This window comes from Podarcis filfolensis (genome assembly GCF_964270895.1).
Source record: "Podarcis filfolensis genome assembly, chromosome: 1".
In the NCBI taxonomy this organism is placed as follows: Eukaryota; Metazoa; Chordata; class Lepidosauria; order Squamata; family Lacertidae; genus Podarcis; species Podarcis filfolensis.
This window is the reverse complement of record NC_139604.1, coordinates 21799129-21821639: the sequence shown is the minus strand read 5'-3', so window position 1 is coordinate 21821639 and position 22511 is coordinate 21799129.

Here is a 22511-nt window from a genome sequence, read left to right as displayed (position 1 = left end):
TGCAAATCCTGTTCATATAAAAACAGGTCTTTTTGCCTAAGCATCTGTGCTGCATTCAGGAAGCCACACGTGACTTCCCATTAGTATCTGTGGGGCTTATGAGCTCAAATGTGGCTTCAGTAGTGCAGCCTTCATTTGCAAGTAAAATCGCTGGTTGATATGCATAATGTAAACAGCAAAAGAGGACGATGCACAATTGCAGCAGTGGGTCATTAAAAGTCCACTCCTAAAAAATCTCATTTGGGAATAATGCTACATTGGTAAGATACACACACACACACACACACACACACACACACTGTTTGCAAAAAGAACCAAATTAAAATAAAGTCCTGGTTTTTGGGGGGCAGGGAGAGAAGGGAGGCTAAAGGTACAGGAATGAAGAGGTGTACCCAGCTGATTGTATTTTCAGTATTGATTATGATATAATTTGTTCCAGTGTTCATTTAGGTAGGGGAAGGCCATTGGTGGTTGCACTCATTGGCCCCAACCCTGACCACCAGGTGTTGGGTTTGGTTTGGTTAATTTATATACTGCTTCATATTTCAACAGAAATTTACAAACCATAACACAAAAGTTCAATACAAATTCCGCATTCAAAACTACAGTATACTATGAACAATAATAATCCTAATAATAATTACAAAAATTTGTTCAATGACTATATCTAAACACTGCACCTTAAGTAAAAAACAAACAAACCTCAGAACCACAAAGAAAATAATATACCATACATCAAAACACAATATAATGACAAGGTATCATTCACAATTCATAAATATTGCAACCAGTAAAATCTTTTACCTTCATGTCCACATTGCAAAAGCTAAACGCTAAATGCACAAGCCCCACATAATTTGATTCTCAACAATGTTTAAACATCCCCTTTGCAGAAACAAAGTTTTTTTGTAGGTTGCATTATCCATATACTCCATTTCTCCCCAGGAGAGATTCTGCATGCAAGAGTCTGCACACATAGAGGCAAATAGAATGTGAATGTAACGCAGTCAAAGCTGGAATGAACAAGAGTGACCAACTGATTTGCTTCTGTGTGCTCATTTCTGTTAAATGGATCTGAGAAATGCAAAGGCCACCTCACTGTATTTACAAGACAGTCTATCCCACAGGAAAGCCATTGCAGAATTAACTCCACCATGTGCATTTTGATGAAGTACCATGCATAGTAGCTCTGGGGACTGGGAAGAGGTAACAAGCGCCATGGCTTCTTCCAGTCCAGATCTTGGTGGGCCAAGGCAGGATCCTGGACAGCCCCAAAGGGGCCCAGGTAGCTCAGTTTGGGAAGACGTTGCTTCAGCAAAGATAAAAATCATTTGAAGCCTGAAAGAAGGTGGCAGGGCTCTTTGCAACATCCAGATGGCCTGTTTATTGAGCATTCCTCCTGATTTGTTTGCACAAAGTTTGCAGGGAAGTTACGTATCATCAGTTCATGAGTATTTATTCCAATTAGTTTGTGGGGAGATGACATTGCATCAAGCAACTGTTCTCCCACACTTTCCATTCCATATCCCCATCACTTTTCGCATTGGAAACACCCCAGTTTTTAGGAGAAATGGGCTTGTTTTACAAGATTACCAATTCAGCTGTTAACTAAACAGTCAGCACAGTGGAGACTGTGGTGTCTTTAGGAAATATGGTTTCTTTGCATAACTTGAGTCTATGATGGAGGGGTTCATGGCATTAGCATCCCAAAAGGGTCTTGTTTGTCCCATAGCCCATGATTTCTGGATTCAAACAGAAACCAAACATTGTGCTCTCACCCTCTCTCCAGCTTGCTGCCTTTACCAGGTCACATGACAGCCAATCCTAAAGACTAATTCAAACTCTGGCTTTGTCTACTAAATGACTCTGAGTTGAGGAAGGGCCTCACCCTTTCACCATCTGGCACAGAGCCCCCCCCCCTTGGCTTTCTTAATGGCCCATTACCTTTCCTTGGTTTTCTTAATGGCTCCTCTCCCAGGCGATTACCTCATCAGGAAACTGGACTGGCTTATATTTTCACCCTTGCTGAACCTAGGTGTTCAGGAGGCTTGATTAAATTCTAACACTTACTGGATCCATGAATTTAAGGGTGTCTAAGCCCCCCCCCCCAACTCAAAACAATAGCAACAGTCTGGATACTTCCTGTGTCTCTATTTAAAAGCTAGTCCCAACATGCCATCGCTAAGAAACAGAGGTCATGATGGGGTGACACAGGTGGGAAGAGTTGGGTTGAAATCTCAATGGTTGGAATCTCCAGTCAACAGGTCTCCAAGTTAAGTGTCTCCATATTAAGTGTGAAAGGCAAACATTAATTCCTCTGGGAGACACTGTTCAAGTACAGGCGGAATCTGGTCTCTGCCCTGACACTGGATGGCTGAATCACTGGGAACAGGGTTCACAGTGTTTCTGTTTCTCTCTCTCTCTCTCTCTCTCTCTCTCTCTCTCTCTCTCTCTCTCACACACACACACACACACACACACACACACACACACAATGTCATATGGTGGGCCTCTAGCTAGTATTAATCATAAACCCCAAACACAATTTTTAAAATCCCATCTCACGCTATACCACCAACAGCCAAAATAAATTCATCCCCTTCCCCCCAAAATTAATTGACCAACGCAAGCTTGTAAATGTTAAACCTTTTCAACACAATTGTTAAAAGCTGACCAACTCATGGTTAGGAAATAAGACTCTTTATCCTTGCCACATTCCACATTCTTGAAGAGGCAGAGAGAAATTGTGTCTATTAGGGCTGGTCCAATACATTTTGGTACCTGAGGAGGAACTCAAAATGGCACCCCCTTCTACACCAGGGAAGAAGGAGCCAGGGAAGATCTACATTGGGAAAGTGTGGGGAGAGAAAGATCAACATAGGGGTCTGTTGCCCCGGTGGGCCCTGCTGCCTGAGGCAGTCACCTCACCTTGCTTCATGGGTGAGCTGGCCTGGGTGTCTATACTGGATAAAAAGGCTTTTTTTATGTGAGAAGAGGGTTGCTTTAAACAAAACCACTGTTCTGTATTCTGTTTAGAGCCAACACAGTGAAGTTCTGCCTTGGCTTAGCTTTCCAAACTTTACAGTAATTCACCCTCCTTTCATAATAATGAACTGTTTTGTGCAAAGCATCTCATTATTATGAATGTTGGGGAATATTTTGACTAGTAAAGCAAATCGTTAAAAAAATTGCTGCTCAAGTCACGTTTTCCCCTTTTGTCAGGGAAAGATTTTCCAAGCGGTCAGAAGCAATTATTGACCAAAAGCAAATCTCCAGCCCGATTTGCAAATCTCACCCGATGATTCTAAAAGTACGGGAGTGAAGTTCGGAAACCGAAAGTAAGCGCAGCCAACATTATCTGTAAGGTCTTTTATGTTAAGGAAATCATGGCATCTGCCAATCTTTCAAATTCCAAAGGGTAAAAGAATGAGGTCTGTTAGGTTGTCATTGAACATGACAGGCTTAATGTCAAGTTTATAACAGAAAAAGGGCAATCTTATTGTAGGTTTATTCAGTTTTATGTTGCTTGTTCGGAAGGAAGGCTCTTTTTTTATATATCTAATTTATCGTATTTGAAATACCAAACAGATTCTTTACATATCTCCTGAGCTCTCGGCTTCTCTTGACTACCCCTTAGCCGTTTCTTCGGGGAGTATCACCAAATCCTACCAATTTAGCATCTCTGTAAGAAACCGGGCAATTGTTTCTCCTTAAGCATTTCTTTCAGTTGTTATAGAGCTGTTTCTAACTCCAAACATTTTAGTTTAATTACTGCTTAGAACGAAACACACACACACACACATATATATGTCTAAGTTGCCTCTCTTCCTTGAGCTGGTGGAGCTAAAGAAAGAATTACTCCCCATATAGTTCCTTAGACTCCCTTCTCAGGCTACGTAATTGGCCCTGTGTTTTTGACTTTTTGCTAATAAGCAGCTTACTTTCTCTCCCACTAGACTCAGCCGACCACTTTTGTTTCATGAATTTTACAAAGGATTTTAATAGATGCTTTAGGCTATGCAAAATGTTATATGAAGAAAGGCATTAATGCTCCAGTCTTGACACAGAGGACATGTGAATGGCTGCTTATCATTACCGTCAGGTCTCAAAAATTTTCATTAGGAGTTCTGGAGGACAAAAGAAGGGGGAGGGGGAGGCAGGGAAGGAATGTGTAGCTATATGAAAGAACATTAACCTATACTGTGTAACCAACTATAATTGCTTAGCATTTTACATTAACTCTCTTCAGACACGGGCTCTCATTATTTTTACACATACATAATAACTGCTTATTATACAGTTCACACCAATATATTGCAGATAAGGTTGTGTCAGCACTTCTATTATAAAACTCCATTTTCGGGGGCTCTAAAAGGCAGCCTGTAAAAAATTCACTTCAGACCGAAGATTGCCTTTCCCAGTATGTGCCTAGAGTGAAAATAATAATAATAGCGACAATAATAAAGCAATTAGTTATAATTGATTTGTCTTCTTTTTAAAACAGTAGGAGTAAACAAAAATCTTATGTTTTCACGTCTGCAGTTTGTGGGTCTTTGGTTTTTATTTTTATTTTTAATGGTAATTCTGTACATGAATGTTTCTAGAACAGTCGGCAAGCAATTGTTGCGGCATGTTTCTTTTAAAAAATAATAATAATTATAGCAGAAAGGAGGGGAATCCATAGACAATCTATGGAGCTGAAACCAGTAACATGTTGTGTGGAATGCAGTGCCCAGAAAAGCCATTCATTGCTTCATGTATTGTATTCCTTTCTATGCTTCTTTGTTTATTGCAGGCATCTCACTCTTCCTTTAGAAAGCACACAGCCGCTGCCCATCTAGGCACTAATCAGGTGGTCCACAGCTGTTTCCCTTCAGCACGTGCTGTTCCCAGACCAATCACTGGGCACTGTCTGGCCTCTATCTCTGCAGAGGTGGTTTCTCCAAGTGTTTCATGCAAGTTGATGGGTGGGCGTACGTAAGGAATCAAAGGGTGCATCCATTAGGGATGCTTGAAAAATCCATTCTTTGCAAATTCCGGTATAAACTGACTTGATCCGAGCCTCCTGGACTAACATGTGAGTTGAAATGCAGCTATCCTTTGCAGTGCCAGATTTATGTATAAGCTAAACAAGCGATAGCTGAGGGCCCCACTCTCTTGGAACCTCCCCCCCAAGTACTTCTTCTTAATTCAGTTCAACAATTACTTTGATAAAATACATATTTTGTTATGTGCAAATGGCTTTAGATACCTATTAGGTCCATAAATTACCATATAGCATAAATTCAACACCAAAAACAGTGACAATTTGTTGTTGACAAAGGACATATAAAGGGCCCCATTACCTTCAGTAGCTTAGGGCCTCATCAAACCTAAATCCAGCCCTGATCCTTTGGCTTTAGCACTTTCCTGAATTTTGCAATGCAGTTCCTGGCTCCAAAATATATACCAAAATGCATATAAAAAACCATATTTTAGGATAAAGTATGTTGGGAAGTGCCTGTTTGAAAGAAAATATGTTTAGGTGTGGTTGGTGTGTTGTTGTTGTTGTTGTTGCTATTTGGTGAGTGCAACCCGAAAATATTCATCCTGAAGCTTCTTCAATCCGAGGTATGACTGTATATGTATTGAGAAAATTTTAGAGAAACAATACGCAGGGTGAATAATATGGAAATAAAACAAAACGGGAGTATGGGGGAAGTCCAGGGGAGGAGGGTCGAAATATGAAAAATTGTTAAAGATATATTGTTAGAAGTATACATGGAAAAATCAATAAAAATTATTATTATTATTATTATTATTATTATTATTATTATTATTATTATTAAAAAAGAAACACACATCCTTAGGGTATAGTAATCAGAGACGGTATGGTGGTTTTATGTATGTTGAAAGCCACCCAGAGTGGCTAGGGCAACACAGTCAGATGGGTGAAGAAGAAGAGTTTGGATCTGATATCCCACTTTATCACTACCCGAAGGAGTCTCAAAGCAGCTAACGTTCTCCTTTCCCTTCCTCCCCCACAGCAAACACTCTGTGAGGTGAGTGGGGCTGAGTGACTTCAAAGAAGTGTGACTAGCCCAAGGTCACCCAGTAGCTGCATGTGGAGGAGCGGAGACACGAACCCGGTTCCCCAGATTACGAGTCTACCGCTCTTAACCACTACACCACCCATACTGGCTGGAGTATAAATAACAAAATTATGATTGTGGAATAGGACGTCCTTATTTTCACTGGAGAAATGTTGGAGGGCATGCTGTTGGCATTTAACAACCTTGCTGTGCTGAACTTGCTTTCAACTCATAAAACCGGGTAGCTTGGTTCCTGATGGCAGGAATCACTTGGTGTAAATAGAGAAATACGTTGTGTTTGTTTGTTTGTGTACACACAGAGATGCACCGCAATGGCACATGGGTGTCCCTGCAACATAATGGGTCACCTGTATCTGCAACCCACGGCAATATTTTATAACGGTGCTCATCTCTTTGCTTCTTATGAGGATACCTTTGGTAAGTTAACTTATCATCCTACAGTAAAGGGTTAATTGAATAGGACATAATCTCAGATTACTTAACTGAGCACTTCTTAATACTTTTGCAGCTGATGACAGGCTATACCTGACTGCTTGCTAATCCTCAGAGGTTGAAATCCCCACAGCGGGAGCTAATGGTTTGCAGATATTCCTGAATGGACCATTTGCCTGCAGGGATGGGGTCTGGGAGCTGTGCTGTGCAGAAGGAAAGAAGGGAGAAAGGCAGCTGATGGCCAAAGTTAGCTGAAAATGAGGGTGCCTCAGCCCTGAATAAATGGGGTTTCTCTCCAGGAGATGTGCTGTATGTGTTTGCTTCCAACAGGATATGCTTGTGTATTTGTAAATAAAAGAAATATCCCAAGAGCCTCCAGATTACTTGTTTATAGAGCAATATGATATATTTGCAGGTAGGTTATATGACAATAAGCATTTGTCCTGCATGCAATGAGCGTTTGTTTGCAAGGTCTTCATGCATCTTCCCATTAGTCACTCATTCATGCCACAATTTCCCCGTCACTTTCCTAACAGCAGAAAGTCTGATTCTTTCGTCAAGTGGATTTGCTGCAAGAGAGCAGCAGAACGCTTTGATCCACCTACATTTTTGTGGAGGGTGATCCATTAGGGCTACTGAGGCACTGCCCCATCCACTGCAATCTGCTCTCAGTTAACTCACTTGCCTATCTCTTTACTTAAAACCAATCCAGGGTGTGGCACTGTCCATCTGTTTCCTCCTCCTTAGTCCCAGTGTTGCCTTTGTAGAACTCGGCAGGGATGAGGATTTAATTTTGTTTTTTCCCCATTTCACTTTTAATTTGTATAGCGCCTTTCTACATACACAAGGCAATTTACAGCAACAAAATATACCACAAAGAACACACACCTTATAATAATCTTATCCAATACAAAAAGTCACACTAAAACAAAACCTTTAAACGGAAAGACTTATATCAGATAAAGTAACATTCAATAATCTATTAGAATATAACAGCACACAATAAAATTAGCTCTCAAAACATCGGCAGACAATAAAGAGTAATTCACTCTTAACAATTACAATAAATAATTACTAAACTATTATAGTATACCTGAAGGAGCGTCTCCGCCCCCATTGTGCAGCCTGGACACTGAGGTCCAGCTTCGAGGGCCTTCAGACGGTTCCCTCACTGTGAGAAGTGAAGTCACAGGGAACCAGGCAGAGGGCCTTCTCGGTAGTGGCACCCACCCTGTGGAATACCCTCTCATCAGATGTCAAGGAAATAAACAACTATGTGACTTTTAGAAGACATTTGAAGGCTGTCTGAAGGTTTAGGGAAGTTTTTAATGTTTGATGTTTTATTGTGTTTTTAATATTCTGTTGGGAGCTGCCCAGAGTGGCTGGGGAAACCCAGCCAGATGGGCAGGGTACAAATAAATTATTATTATTATTATTATTATTATTATTATTATTATTAAACTGCAAGTTACAAGGCATAAAATTCCACAATACATACGAAAATATGTCAAGGGATCAAACTGAGAAACAAAGACACACAATTTATAGAATTATTTTCCTTTCCCCCAACTCCTCTTTTACCTTCCCAGCTGCTTTTGCTGATGGAATCCAACCTAGAATTAGTTGGTGCTGCCTCTCCTTGGCCTCCACCAAGTGTCAGGTTCACTGCCTTTTGCCCTGTTAGGTCCAACGGGCACTAGACACCGCTGGATATGCATCTGAATCCATCTGCAAAATAGGGACAGCCTGGAGGTGCCCTATGTCTCTGGTGCTCTCTTATTCAAAGGAACCCACTGCTGCTGCCAGCACTGCCTTTGGGACTTCTTATTGGGCAGGGGCTAGATAACAGCATAATAAATGGAGGCAGGCAGGTGGCACAAATCAGGAAAGCTGATCTAAAAAGGTATCCATGTCCATTAGTGGTTCAGTCATTCCCTCCTTAGTGTTTTTTCTGGTTTATTATAGTACCTCCTGGGCTGGATGAATCCCAAGCCGGAATTAAGATCGCCGGAAGAAATATCAACAACCTCAGATATGCAGATGACACAACCTTGATGGCAGAAAGTGAGGAGGAATTAAAGAACCTTTTAATGAGGGTGAAAGAGGAGAGCGCAAAATATGGTCTGAAGCTCAACATCAAAAAACGAAGATCATGGCCACTGGGCCCATCACCTCCTGGCAAATAGAAGGGGAAGAAATGGAGGCAGTGAGAGATTTTACTTTCTTGGGCTCCATGATCACTGCAGATGGTGACAGCAGTCACGAAATTAAAAGACGACTGCTCCTTGGGAGAAAGGCGATGGCAAACCTAGACAGCATCTTAAAAAGCAGAGACATCACCTTGCCAACAAAGGTCCGTATAGTTGACTTCTGGTCAGCGCCAGCAACTGTAATGGCGGATTTCCTCCGATCTCCGGAGGAAATCTGCTTCGTGGAGCCAGGGTTCTACCGCTACGGCGAAGCGGGGACCCGAAAAAAACCACAGGCGGGAAAGCCTGTGAACTGAAGGCTCGGCGGGCTCCATTTGCGTCCCCCCCCCCGCTGCAAAGGAGCCTTTTTAAAGGCTCCGGAACATACCGGGGGTGAGCGGCGCGGAGCTGAGAGCTGTCTACCCGTCTCTGCGAAGCGAAGCCGCATGCCATGGTTGGAGAGCGCTGACTTCTTCCTTTGAAATTTGGACTAAAAGTAACAACCCGTGAGTATTGTGGAAATTGGATATTAAAAATCACCTTTTTTGATTCGGCACGAGCGGGGAAGGCGCAAAGAGGAAGTCCGTCTCCCCCTTTTGTAAACATCTTAAAGCAAGGACTAGATAACTAAGGTTGAAAAGAACATCTTCTTCGTGGGAAGTCAAAAGTAACTAATTTCACGTTTTAGCAGTATAAGTGAATGTGCTGGAGGATAAGAATTAATTCTGAAAGTGGATTGTTACCCCTCCCCCAGGACCCGGGAGCGATCCGCGAGGGAGCCTGTTGGAGAGATTTAAAAGACTTTGACAGCTGTCAAATTAGCTGTCAAAGCTGAGAGGGAAAAAAAAAGAGAGAGAACTTTGTTTCTATTGCCTCGGCTGGTCATATTTGTTACATTTAGGTAACAAATTGTCAAAAATCAAGGAAAATAAAGGACTTTTGGATTTACAACTGGAAGGAATACTAAGTAACCAGTACTCCCCTAGAGGGGGCTCTGGGACATTACAGAATGGCTGTAAGTGGAAAAATACAGACGGCACTTGAGAAGATCTTTCGTAGCCTGGGAAAACTTCATGAACAAAGCATTATTTTGTCTAAAAATGTCATAATATTGAATGAAAAAGCAAACAAACCTGTGGAAATTGGAAGGGACTTGACACAAGTCTCTGTACCAGAACAAAAAGACTGTGCCCTTGAACTAAAAACTCTTGCAGCTGAACAAGAAAAGGAATTTGAGAAATTTGAAGAAGCTACATATGACAACTTAGAGGGAAAGGAAGGAGGAGCTATAATGCAGCAGAGGATTGAAGAAAGAAGCAAAAAACAAGATCTGGATTACAATTATAAATATGGAGACCTGGCAGGCCAGAGGCCTGTAAAGATGGACTTAAAGGGAAAGACAAATTTGACCAAAGTGGAAGCAGGAGTTTCTGGGACATTTGGACTTAAAAGAAGTAAAAAACAAGATTTGGATTACAATTTTAAATATGGTGGCCTGGCAGCAAGGAGTATGGACCTTATGGGGACAGAGCTTCTCCGAGATCTGGCGTTTAACACAAAGGACTATCAAAAAAACCGGCAGAGAGGAAAGGAGAGAGATTTAAGGGCCTCGGATGTGAGATCACCAGGCTGATACCAGATGGACTGATGGACAGTGGTTGGAGACTGAAACCGGGAAAAGCGGGGAGTGGGGTTTTGGCTATCCAAAGGCGGTATAAATATATTCTTTTTTTTTCTTTCTTGTAAATAATCTGTTTTGCTATTTTAGATTAAAATGGGGAAATCGTGAAATGGAATTGGGGTCGACTTTAGAAAAAGGTATTAAGAATAAGATTTGATGTATTAAGATTGAGATTTATGTTAAAATTGGTTAAACAAAAAGGATTTAAATATAATAAGGTAAAATTTGGGGATAGGAACTTGTTGAACTAAAATTTGAATTGGAATACAAGAAGAGGAGATGTGGGGAAGTCAAGGGAAAATGTTATTGAAAGGTATATGTTTGTTTTGGGTTTTTTTCTTTTTTGTGTGTGTGTTTTGTTTTTTCTTAAACTTTTAGAAAACTTCAATAAATATTTTATAAAAAAAAACAAAAAACAAAGGTCCGTATAGTTAAAGCCATGGTTTTCCCGGTAGCGATGTATGGAAGTGAGAGCTGGACCATAAAGAAGGCTGATCGCCAAAGAATTGATGCTTTTGAATTCTGGTGCTGGAGGAGACTCTTGAGAGTCCCATGGACTGCAAGAAGATCAAATGCATCCATTCTTAAGGAAATCAGCCCTGAGTGCTCACTGGAAGCACAGATCGTGAAGCTGAGGCTCCAATACTTTGGCCACCTCATGAGAAGAGAAGACTCCCTGGAAAAGACCCTGATGCTGGGAAAGATGGAGGGCACAAGGAGAAGGGGACGACAGAGGACGAGATGGTTGGACAGTGTTCTCGAAGCTACAAACATGAGTCTGACCAAACTGTGGGAGGCAGTGGAAGACAGGAGTGCCTGGCGTGCTCTGGTCCATGGGGTCACGAAGAGTCGGACACGACTAAACGACTAAACAAACAACATAGTACCTCCTCTTTCTCTCTCCCTCTCTCTCTCTATATATATATCTCCAGACTGCAAGAAGGAGAACTATATTATGTTATCATTTTGATGGCAATCCTCATTTGACATTATGTATGAAAAGACCAACCACAACATCACAAGAAGATTTAGATGCTTTTCATACATAATGTCAAATGAGGGTTGCCATCAAAATGATAACATAATACAGCGCTCCAACTTGCAGGTTGGATGTTTTTGTTTGTTTGCTTGTTGGTGTGTGCTTTACATTGTACGGTGACTTGGTTATTCGGCTGACCTTGAGGAACCAGATATTTGTTTCAACATTTCTACTGCTCCATACCGGCAAGCAGCGGCCAACTGATGGGACCCTAGCAGAGCCAAATGAGGTGCAGAGTGTCTATAAACAGGGGCGGCCTGCCCTGTTTCGCCACCTGAGGCGAAGTGGAAAGTTGCCGCCTCTCCCAGCCAAAGCCAGGCTCCTGCAACTGCTGCCTCTCCTCGCTCCTCCAGCAGCCGGGGCAGTTGCGGCAGGCAGGCGCAGTGGTAGGATCTACTCCTGCTGCATCCCTGTGAGATTCCTCCGCCTGAGGCAATCACCTTGGTGTGCCTAATGGTAGTGCCGACTCTATAAACAGGCCCGTCTTTCTTGAAAGGCAACAGCTGCAGAACCATGAAATGTAATAAGGGTGTGGCTGGGAGCTGGGGAATGTAGACGTTCATATTTCATCATACAGTTCTCACAAACTTCACCAAAGAGCAGGGAAAAGTTTAACTGTCTGTGGAACAGCCAATGAAACCTCTCCTAAGTCCAGTTCACATAGTTGCCAGTGAGCAGTATGGGAATGTGAAGTCTGTGATGGGGGGCAGCAGCGGACTCTGCACCTGACCTGTGTGTTTTCAGCTGGTCTTCTGAACAGTCTGCACAAATATGTAAACCAGGAGTCGGCAACGTTTTTTGAGGCTGGTCCGGTCCACTCCTCAGCAGACCTCTCAGTGGGCCGGAGCGTGCGTGCCCACATCTGCACTCTAGCTATTTCCATTTTGGAAGAGCGCTGGAAATAGCATGTATGCACACGTACGGGCGCTCCTTCGGGTGAGGAGTGCGCATGCGCACACGCTATTTCCGGCGCACTTCTGGGATGGAGGAGCGCCTGTGTGCATGTGCACATGCTATTTCTGGTGCTCTTCTGACCCAGAGGTTGGTTCCGCGGCGAGAAAAAAAATGGCGCCGTGAGAAGAAAAAAAGCACAGAATGGGCAGGGATCCTCATAGGCATGGAAGTGTGTGAACAGGGCTTGAAGGTTCCTCATGCAGGAGTTAAGTGCTTTTGTTCAGTATTGAAGACTGGAGAGGCAAATGTGTCAAGGGTCAAGCAGATCTCACTTGACCTTTCCGATTAAACTCCTGTTCACTCCTAATGTCTGGCTCCAAGGGCTTTATTCAACACACAGCTGTGATTTCAAATCTAAAGGCATGATCAAGGCAAAGTTAAGTCCCTTTTGTTTCATTGAAAGAGTTGAGCACTTTTGAAATCAGTGGGATTTCAGAGGGCTTAACTATTTTTGGAGTTCACACTTCTTCACACTTACCTGGGAGCGAGGCCCATTGAATTCCATAGGATCATTCTGTGCATAGGACTGCCCTGTAAGACCCGCAAAACTCAGAAGGGGGTTCACACTTATTTCCTTTTTATCCTGACCTTCCCCCACTTTCAGAATTTAGATTACAAGCTCCTTCTGCTTGGGCCCTGCCTACATATTATTATTATTATTATTATTATTAGTTTGCTTAAGTTACTCTGCTAAATTGCTTCTATGCTTATACAGTGGTACCTCGGGTTACATACGCTTCAGGTTACATACGCTTCAGGTTACAGACTTCGCTAACCCAGAAATAGTGCTTCAGGTTAAGAACTTTGCTTCAGGAAGAGAACAGAAATTGTGCTCCGGCGGCGCGGCAGCAGCAGGAGGCCCCATTAGCTAAAGTGGTGCTTCAGGTTAAGAACAGTTTCAGTTTAAGAATGGACCTCCGGAACGAATTAAGTACTTAACCCGAGGTACCACTGTACTACAAGGTGAATTACATCAAGGATGCTCTATAAGTATAATCATTGTGAAACTGCAGCACCAGGTGGCTTTGCCATGAGAAATGTTGTCCAATGTTGTTATCTAGCCCCTGCCCAATAAGAAGTCCCAAAGGCAGTGCTAGCAGCAGGAGTGGGCCAGATCCAAATCCATTCACAGAAGACCTTTTGATCCTAATGAAAGGGGAGCAGAGGTGATTGTTTCATTTTCATTTCCTTTCACTTTTAATTGGTATACCGCCTTTCTGTGTATATTACTATACACAGGGCGGTTTACAGCAACAAAATATACAGCAAAGAACACAAACCTTGTAATAATCTGATCCAATACAAAAAGTCATAATAAAACATAACTTTAAAATGGAAAGACTTAAAATGGAATAAAGCAATATTCAATAATCTATTAGAATATAATAGTACACGGTGAAATTAAGTTTCAAACCACCAGCAAACAATAATTAAACAGAAATTCACTCTTAACACTTACAATAAATAATTACTAAACTATGATCAATAAAAACAGCTGCAAGTCACAGTGCATATAATCCCACAATAAATATAAACCATGTAAAGGGACCAAATTGAGAAACAAAGACACACAACTTATAAAATTATACCCCCCCCAAAAAACCCTCCTCCTTTCGCTTCCCATCTGCTTCTGTTTTTGAAGGTCTCCCCATGATCTGCTGATGACTTGGAGGCACTGCAAGGATGTGGGAGAATCTGCAAAAATCTTCTGTTTGTTAATGTTACTGCCCTTCCATGGACACAAGGCCATAATTTGGATCCCACCCTTGGTCTTCTTAGACATGACTTTGGGCCGCGGCTGAATATTGCTGAGAGCTGCTGCATGCTTGTCCAACCAAGAGTTTCATGGGAACTGTTGTGGAAACCATCAAATGCAACTTAAAGCCTTCTTTTAAACTAGTTGCAAGGTTCATGTCTCTCAACAAGTACCACCCCCACAAAAAAGAAATCCCAATTATTCTTGCTTGCTGCAGGAAGAGATGAACTTCATTCTAATGCTCAGTATGAATATATTGAAGCTAAACCACTGTTTTACTGCAGCATGGTAGATTATATCAACCTATTTTTACTGAGAGAAATGTATGTAAAGGAATGTATTCCTTGGCTGTGCTCTTAATGTCATTGAGTTGTACCTTGCTTTCTGAGAAGAACTCAAGGCCTGGTGGGGAAAATAGAATTCTTATTCAACTCTGATGATCTTTTTGTTTTCTGTTTTACTGCACAATGTTAAGAATGCCGCGTTAAATGAGCTGGGGCTGGTGGAAGTTGGAGTTCGATAATATCTGGTGGAGGGCCATTGGGCGATAGTCAAATGTGAAGCTACAGAAGGTTAACAGACACCATTCATATCACTCTGACATATAAAGGAGTTCATTTTATCCTCTTGGGCTCTCTGGAATTTAGCTCAGTTGGTTAGAGCATGGTGCTGATAACGCCAAGCTTGCAGGTTCGATCCCCGCATGGGACAGATGCGTATTTCTGCATTGCAGGGGGTTGAACTACCGTATTTTTTGCTCTATAGGACGCACTTTTTCCCCTCCAAAAATGATGGATCCCGCTGGCTGTCTTGGCTTCTTTGCTCTTTGGGGCTGGGGGGGGGGGGGATTTTTCCCCTCTTTATTCCCCCCCCTAAAAACTAGGTGCACCCTATGGTCCGGTGCGCCCTATGGAGCGAAAAATATGGTAGATGATTTTCAGGGTCCCTTCCAACTCTACGATTCTGTTATGCTAGTGTCTCTGAACCTGTTCCCATAGCCTTCTCTCCAAGAGGAGAGACATCTCTGGTGCCTTTGCATGCTTTCTTGAAGCCAGATCTGCCATGTTTTCCATTGCTCTTCCTTGTGGGCCTTCCTGAACGTCCCCTTTTTACTTAAGCAGGGTCACATAACACCTAACACTTGGAAATGTCGGTGTGCAAGAACTGCCCAGTCTCCCAGCACCTATCCAGGAATGCTCACAAGCAGTGCTTTTTTCCTAAAAAAATATTTAGGGGTACTCTCATTTTGACTCAAGAAAATCACTGGGAAAGGAAATGAAGGTGGTAACAATGAAACTGACCAATCACTGTGCTAGATTCCAACTCCTACTTCACACATTAAACACTCGCTTCCGTCTGAGACTCAGGAAACACCATGACAGGAAATGAGGCCGCCACTGGGAGTAGCAACGGAACTGATGATTCACCGTGCTGGAGTAGAAACTAAAATTTTAATTTTTTTAGTTGCTTCTCCTGTTAGATTCACAAAATGCGCCCCCCACCCGCCCGGAAAAAAGCACTACTCACAAGGCACCTAAAACACCAGGCGGGTTAGTTGTTTGCTGTCTGCGCAATGGATTGCAAGTATGTTTATTTAATTGGGCCACATCATTCCACCCTGGTCCGAGCTGATGGGGAAGAGAAAGGTTGAAATATGCTACAGGGTAAAGAGAGGGGGGAGGAAACAGCATTGTAATTCGTCGTGCCATGTGTTTGATTTCAGTAAGTGTCAATAGCACAAATTGTCAGTGAGTGTCAGCAAGCCCCTGCTTGAGACAGGGAGAAATTTTACATGAAATACATGTTGGAGCCAATGTATGGAGGAGAGTCATGGGAAGATGAGATGGGTTTAGTATCCGGAGCCTTCGTTCCCATTATATATCCCCACTTTCCATTAGGGTAAAGAAAACAAACGGTGCTAAATGCACAGGCATGTGGTGCTTTATGGCTGCTATTTTCTTCTAAAATGTTCTGTTAAATGTCATTTTGTAAAACAAAACAAACCACAGCAATTTGAATGCAAGTGCTGTTCTAAAAACGGAAAGGCATATGCATAGAGCGTAACCAAAAAAAAAACCCCAAAACCCTTTCCCCCAATTGCCTATGAAATCTATCATTTAGTTCCAACAGATGGATCCACCTTAAGAAAGGTCCAAGGAGCTGGATGGAAACCAAATACAGTAAAAGGAAGTTGGGGATGTGGGTGTCAGGTTGTCAGTAATCTGACAGCTATGGTAACTACCCTCTAATCCAGCCGGCTCCAGCCACGCTCTCAGCTGACACCGCAAGGACTGACTGACAGCTGAAGAGCGGGCACTTTTTACAGGCAAAAGTGACATTCAGTCTATTAAGGCTGACAAGCACAAAGCAGAGATTTGCCCTGAATGGTTTGGTACTGAAGCCTAGTAAAGGGGTTATTTGAAAGGTCTTAGAGAAAGTGTCAGACTCAAGCTCAGATGATAACAATATTGTAATGATAGCACTGGACAATGAAATGCTATGATTGCCTATACAGGCTGCGAAGATTGCATGCGGATATTGAACACACACACACACACACACAAACTGCTGGTTTATTGCAGCAAGCTCTTGAAAGGCAAACATGCAACAGCCTTTCCGTCGTCTTATTAAAGGTAAACCTTGCAATCCAGATCTAGTACTCAGCTGTACCTAATTAGACCTGCACACACAAATATACACATACCTACAGAGCATGCAAAACTAATATTTTTCCAACGGGGTCTGTAAGGCTTACTCTGAGATTTTAAAACCAATCTTTGCGGCTCAAAGATAAAACTGGCAGAATGATCAGACTTTAAAAACTAGCTGTTTAAGAAGAGGCAAAATGCTAGCTGAGGGGAGACTTTGCTACAGGCACTTGTGTGAGTTAGGATCCATTCCTGTGCATGATGCGATTTTAGCCCTCTCGAAGCATAGAATAATAGAATCTTAGAGTTGAAAGGGATCCAAGGGTCATCTAGTCCAACCCCCCTGAAATGCAGGAATCTCAGCTAAAGCATCTGTGACAGATGGCCATCCAGCCTCTGCTTACAAACCTCCAGTGAAGGAGAGTCCACCCCCTCTCGTGGGAGTCTGTTCCACTGTCGAACAGCTCCTACTGTCAGAAAGTTTTTCCGAATGTTTAGTCGGAATCTCCTTTCTTGTAACTTGAAGGTGGTGAGCTGTGTGTGTTCGTGCATTTAACCCCAGCCCCAAACTGATATGGCTGCTCCTGCAATTGTTACATTGGGCCAGAAGCTCTGGAACAGGGAAACTGCTCTGCGTATGGCGACTCCCCAGGTGATCTGGAACCCTGAGAAAACAGAATTTCAAGAGTTCTAAGGGTTCTGGACCATAAAGAAGGCTGAAGAATTGATGCTTTTGGATTATGATGATAGAAGAGACTCCTGAGAGTCCCATGGATTGCAAGAAGATCAAACCTATCCATTCTGAAGCTAATCAGCCCTCAGTGCTCACTGGAAGGACAGATCGTGAAGCTGAGGCTCCAATACTTTGGCCACCTCATGAGAAGAGAAGACTCCCTGGAAAAGACCCTGATGTTGGGAAAGATGGAGGGCACAAGGAGAAGGGGACGACAGAGGACGATATGGTTGGATAGTGTTCTCGAAGCTACCAGCATGAGTCTGACCAAACTGCAGGAGGCAGTGGAAGACAGAAGTGCCTGGCGTGCTCTGGTCCATGGGGTCACGAAGAGTCGGACACGACTAAACAACTAAACAACAACGAAATCACGGGAGAACATCCATGCCTAGAGCATACACTCAGCTCCAGTGATTGCAGGAAGAGCTCCCTTAGTTTTGAGTGGGATAGAATACATGGCCACCACCCAGCATAGTGGGGAGCTGTTCCAAATGCTTGAATTTGACCCTTTTTTTGCAATCCTCATAAATGAAGTAAAGCTGCAGTCTTAAACCCACGTACCAGGGACTAAGTCACACTGAGTAGAATTTGCAGAGTAAATATTATTATTATTATTAATCAATTTATACACCATCCTATACCTGGAGGTCTCTGGGCGGTTCACAAACAAGACCACAACATATAAAATCAAACCAAAACCCAATTAAAACCCCCCCAAAAAGAGCCACATTCTAAAAGGGTGTTGGATGTCAATAAGATCAACCAAAGGCCTGGTTAAAAAGGAATGTTTTTGCCTGGCACCTAAAGGTTTACAATGAAGGCGCCAGGCGAACTTCCCTGGGGAGAGCATTCCATAGATGGGGAGCCACTGCAGAAAAGGCCCCGTTCTCATGTTGCAATCCTCCACACCTCTCATGGAGGAGGCACACGAAGAAGGGCCTCAGAAGATAATCTCGGGGTCCGGGTAGGTTCATATGGGAAGAGGTAGTACTTGGGGTATTGATTAAGACTTTATTGGTCAAAACATGGATAGGATTGCACAGTACATGAGGCTTTTCACTCGACGGCAGACCACAAATTGTAGGAAGGGTGCAGGAAACAAGAAGAAAAGTGCCCATGGCATTGCCATAGGCTTTTGTGCTTTTTCACCATTTCCTCATTACCCATCACCTCCAGCAGCTTCCTGAGCAGGTATGCAACATGATGCCATCTCCATGAGCTGTGAAAAATTATAATTGTCACAGTATTTTGCCTTCACACTTAAACTACCCCTACCTGTTGGCCATTTAATGAGATGTTGCATTTCCACAGCGTAAGGAATCTTTAGGAAAGCTTCATCAAGGACTCATTGAGCCCGTTACATTTTGCCCCCATGTACACCACTTGAGTGTCCTAGCCTTCTCTATACGGTCGGATGCATACCCTCCAACATTTCTCCGATGAGAACAGGGACGTCCCATTCCATAACGATAATTTTACTGTTTATACCCCACACATCTTACTGGGCTGCCCCAGCCACTCTGGGCAGCTTGCAACATATGTAAAAACATAAAAAACATAAAAAAATAGTCCGGTAGTACCTTAGAGACCAACTAAGTTTGTACTGGGTATAAGCTTTTGTGTGCATGCATACTTCTTCAGATGCACACGAAAGCTTATACAGTGGTGCCTCTGGATGCGAACGGGATCCATTCCGGAGCCCCGTTCGCATCCTGAGTAGAATGTAACCCGCGTCTGTGCGGGTCGCATTTCTCCGCTTCCGCGCATGCGCGAGCAGCAAAACCCAAAATAACGCGTTCCATTACTTCCGGGTCGCCATGGAGCATAACCTCAAAATGCTCAACCTGGACCGTGGGACCGACCTTGATTCATAGACAAAAGTGTGATGACTGATAGGACAACAAGATCGGGCAAGGCCAGAGTGCAGCAGCCCAGTATAGTTTCCTAGCAACGTAGATCATCTGTTCCCGGCCCTCCTGTGACACAGGGGGAAGATTTTGCACAAGCTGGGTCAAAAGGAATGGCTTCAGAAGGGGATTTTACTTCTGTGTTAAATAAAATTTATGAAAAATTGGAAGGCCTAAGCAAACAAGTTACAGAACAATCAACTAAAATAGACAGGAATACTGCCAGTATTAATAATCTGGGACAGAAGGTGAACTCCAATACAGAATCTATTGAAAAATTGCTGGAAGAATCTGCGTCTAATCGAAAAATAGCTGAGGAAGCAAAAGAAAAAGCAGTGGCTGTAGAGGAAGAAATAAAACCTATGCACAAACAGATTGGGGATCATCAGTCACTTCTGTCTATGATTGAACTGAGGGAGAAACAGACCAATCTGAGGATCAGGGCAGTACCGGAACTTGAAAAAGATAACCTAAGTGACTACCTTACGCAGGATTTTGGAAAATTTTGGAATTTGGAGCTGGAGAAAGACTTTAAGATAGTAAGTGCGTTCAGACTTGGAAGAGGAGGGAGAAAAAACAGGGTGAGAGACTGTTTGGTTACCCTCCGAACGAAAGAAGAGAGAGATAACATACTGAGTGCGCACTTCCAGAAGACTTTGGAGATCAACGACTCGAGAGTGGAGATTTTTAAGGATATACTGAAACATCTATTGGATCTTAGAACCAACTACGGAGATCTGGTGGCCCTACTGAGAAGAAACAGAATTGTTTTTAGGTGGGAATTCCCCCAGGGACTATCTTTTACCTTTAAAGGGAAAAAAGTTCAAAATAAGATCAGTGGAAGATAAGGAAAAAATTTTGAGAGACCACGAAGAAAAATTTTTGAGAGACCACCTCCAAATACTATAGATCTCTGAAAGACTGGTTAATTCAGCCACTAAAGGAGGTCTGTAATGAAATTTTGGAGGGGGAAAAGGCGCCAGAGTCGTGGAAGGAAGCTTACATTACACTTATACCGAAAACTGAGTCTGAAAAGACACAACTTAAGAACTACCGCCCCATATCCCTGCTTAATGTGGATTACAAAATTTTTGCTGATATCTTGGCTAATAGATTAAAAAAGGTATTAGTTGAAGAGATACATAAAGATCAAGCCGGCTTTCTCCCAGGTAGACATTTGTCTGACAATACGAGGAATATAATTAACATTTTGGAGAAGCTGCAAGTGAACATCAATACCAAAGCAGTTTTAATTTTTATAGATGCGGAAAAAGCTTTTGATAATATTCCTTGGAATTTTATGAAGAAAAATCTTCAGGGAATGGGTGTGGGCCAAGGGTTTGAAAATGGTATAAGTGCAATTTACTCAGAACAAAAGGCTAAGTTAATAGTTAATAATGTGATGACAGAGGAATTTAAGATAGAGAAAGGGACACAACAAGGCTGCCCAATTTCCCCATTGCTTTTTATTTCGGTTCTGGAGGTTTTGCTGAATATGATTAGAAGGGACCGTCTGATTAAAGGTATTCAGGTCGGAGCCAAACAATATAAATTGAAAGCTTTTGCAGATGACCTAGTTTTGACGTTACAGGAGCCAGAATCTAGTACGAAAAGAGTATTAGAATTGATTCAAGAATTTGGTCATGTGGCAGGATTTAAGCTGAACAAGTCAAAAACTAAAGTGCTTGAGAAAAATTTAACACCGATTGAGAAAGAGAGGTTTCAGAAAGAGACTGGTTTAACATTAGTTAAGAAAGTAAAATATTTGGGGGTTAATATGACTGTTAAGAACTTAAACTTATTTAAAGATAACTATAAGAAATGTTGGATAGAAGTGAAAAAAGACTTGGAAATATGGTCAAATTTGTAGCTTTCCTTGTTGGGTCGAATTGCAGCTATAAAGATGAATGTATTGCCAAAAATGTTATTTCTGTTTCAATCATTGCAAATATTGGACAAGATGGACTGTTTCAAGAAGTGGCAGAGAGACATTTCCAGATTTGTCTGGTGGGGCAAGAAGCCTAGAATAAAATTTAAAATATTAACTGACGCAAAGGAAAGAGGTGGATTTGCCCTGCCAGACCTTAAACTTTACTATGAATCAGCAGCATTCTGCTGGTTGAAAGACTGGCTGCTTCTTGAGAACACAGACATTTTGGACCTAGAAGGATTTAACAATGTTTTTGGTTGGCATGCATATTTGTGGTACGACAAGGTTAAAGCACATAAAGCATTTAAAAACCATATTGTCAGGAAAGCATTGTTCAATGTCTGGATAAGATACAAAGATTTACTGGAAAATAAAACCCCAAGGTGGTTGTCACCAATGGAAGCGAAGGCTCAGAAAAAGCTCAATATGGAGGCCAAATGGCCGAAATATTGGGAAATATTGGAACAAGAAGGAGACAAATTGAAATTGCAGAGTTTTGAGAAATTAAAAGATAAAGTGCGAGACTGGCTTCATTATTATCAAATAAGAGAGGCCTATAATTTGGATAAAAAAATTGGCTTCCAGGTGGAAAAATCAAAATTGGAAACAGAACTGTTAGATCCCAAAACTAAGATACTTTCAAGAATGTATAACTTGCTGTTAAAATGGAATACGCAGGATGAAACGGTTAAATCTGCTATGATCAAATGGGCACAAGATATTGGTCACAACATTATGTTTGCTGACTGGGAACAGTTGTGGACCACCGGTATGAAATTTACGGCATGTAATGCCTTAAGAGAGAATATTATGAAAATGATATACAGGTGGTACATGACACCAGTCAAGCTTGCAAAAATCTATCATTTGCCCGATAATAAATGTTGGAAATGCAAAGAAAATGAAGGTACATTCTTTCACCTTTGGTGGACGTGCCCAAAGATTAAGGCTTTCTGGGAGATGATCTATAATGAAATGAAAAAGGTATTTAAATATACCTTCCTGAAGAAACCAGAGGCCTTTCTCCTGGGCATAGTCGGCCAATTGGTGCCAAAGAAGGATAGAACTTTCTTTATGTATGCAACAACAGCAGCAAGAATACTTATTGCAAAGTATTGGAAGACACAAGAGTTACCCACCCTGGAAGAGT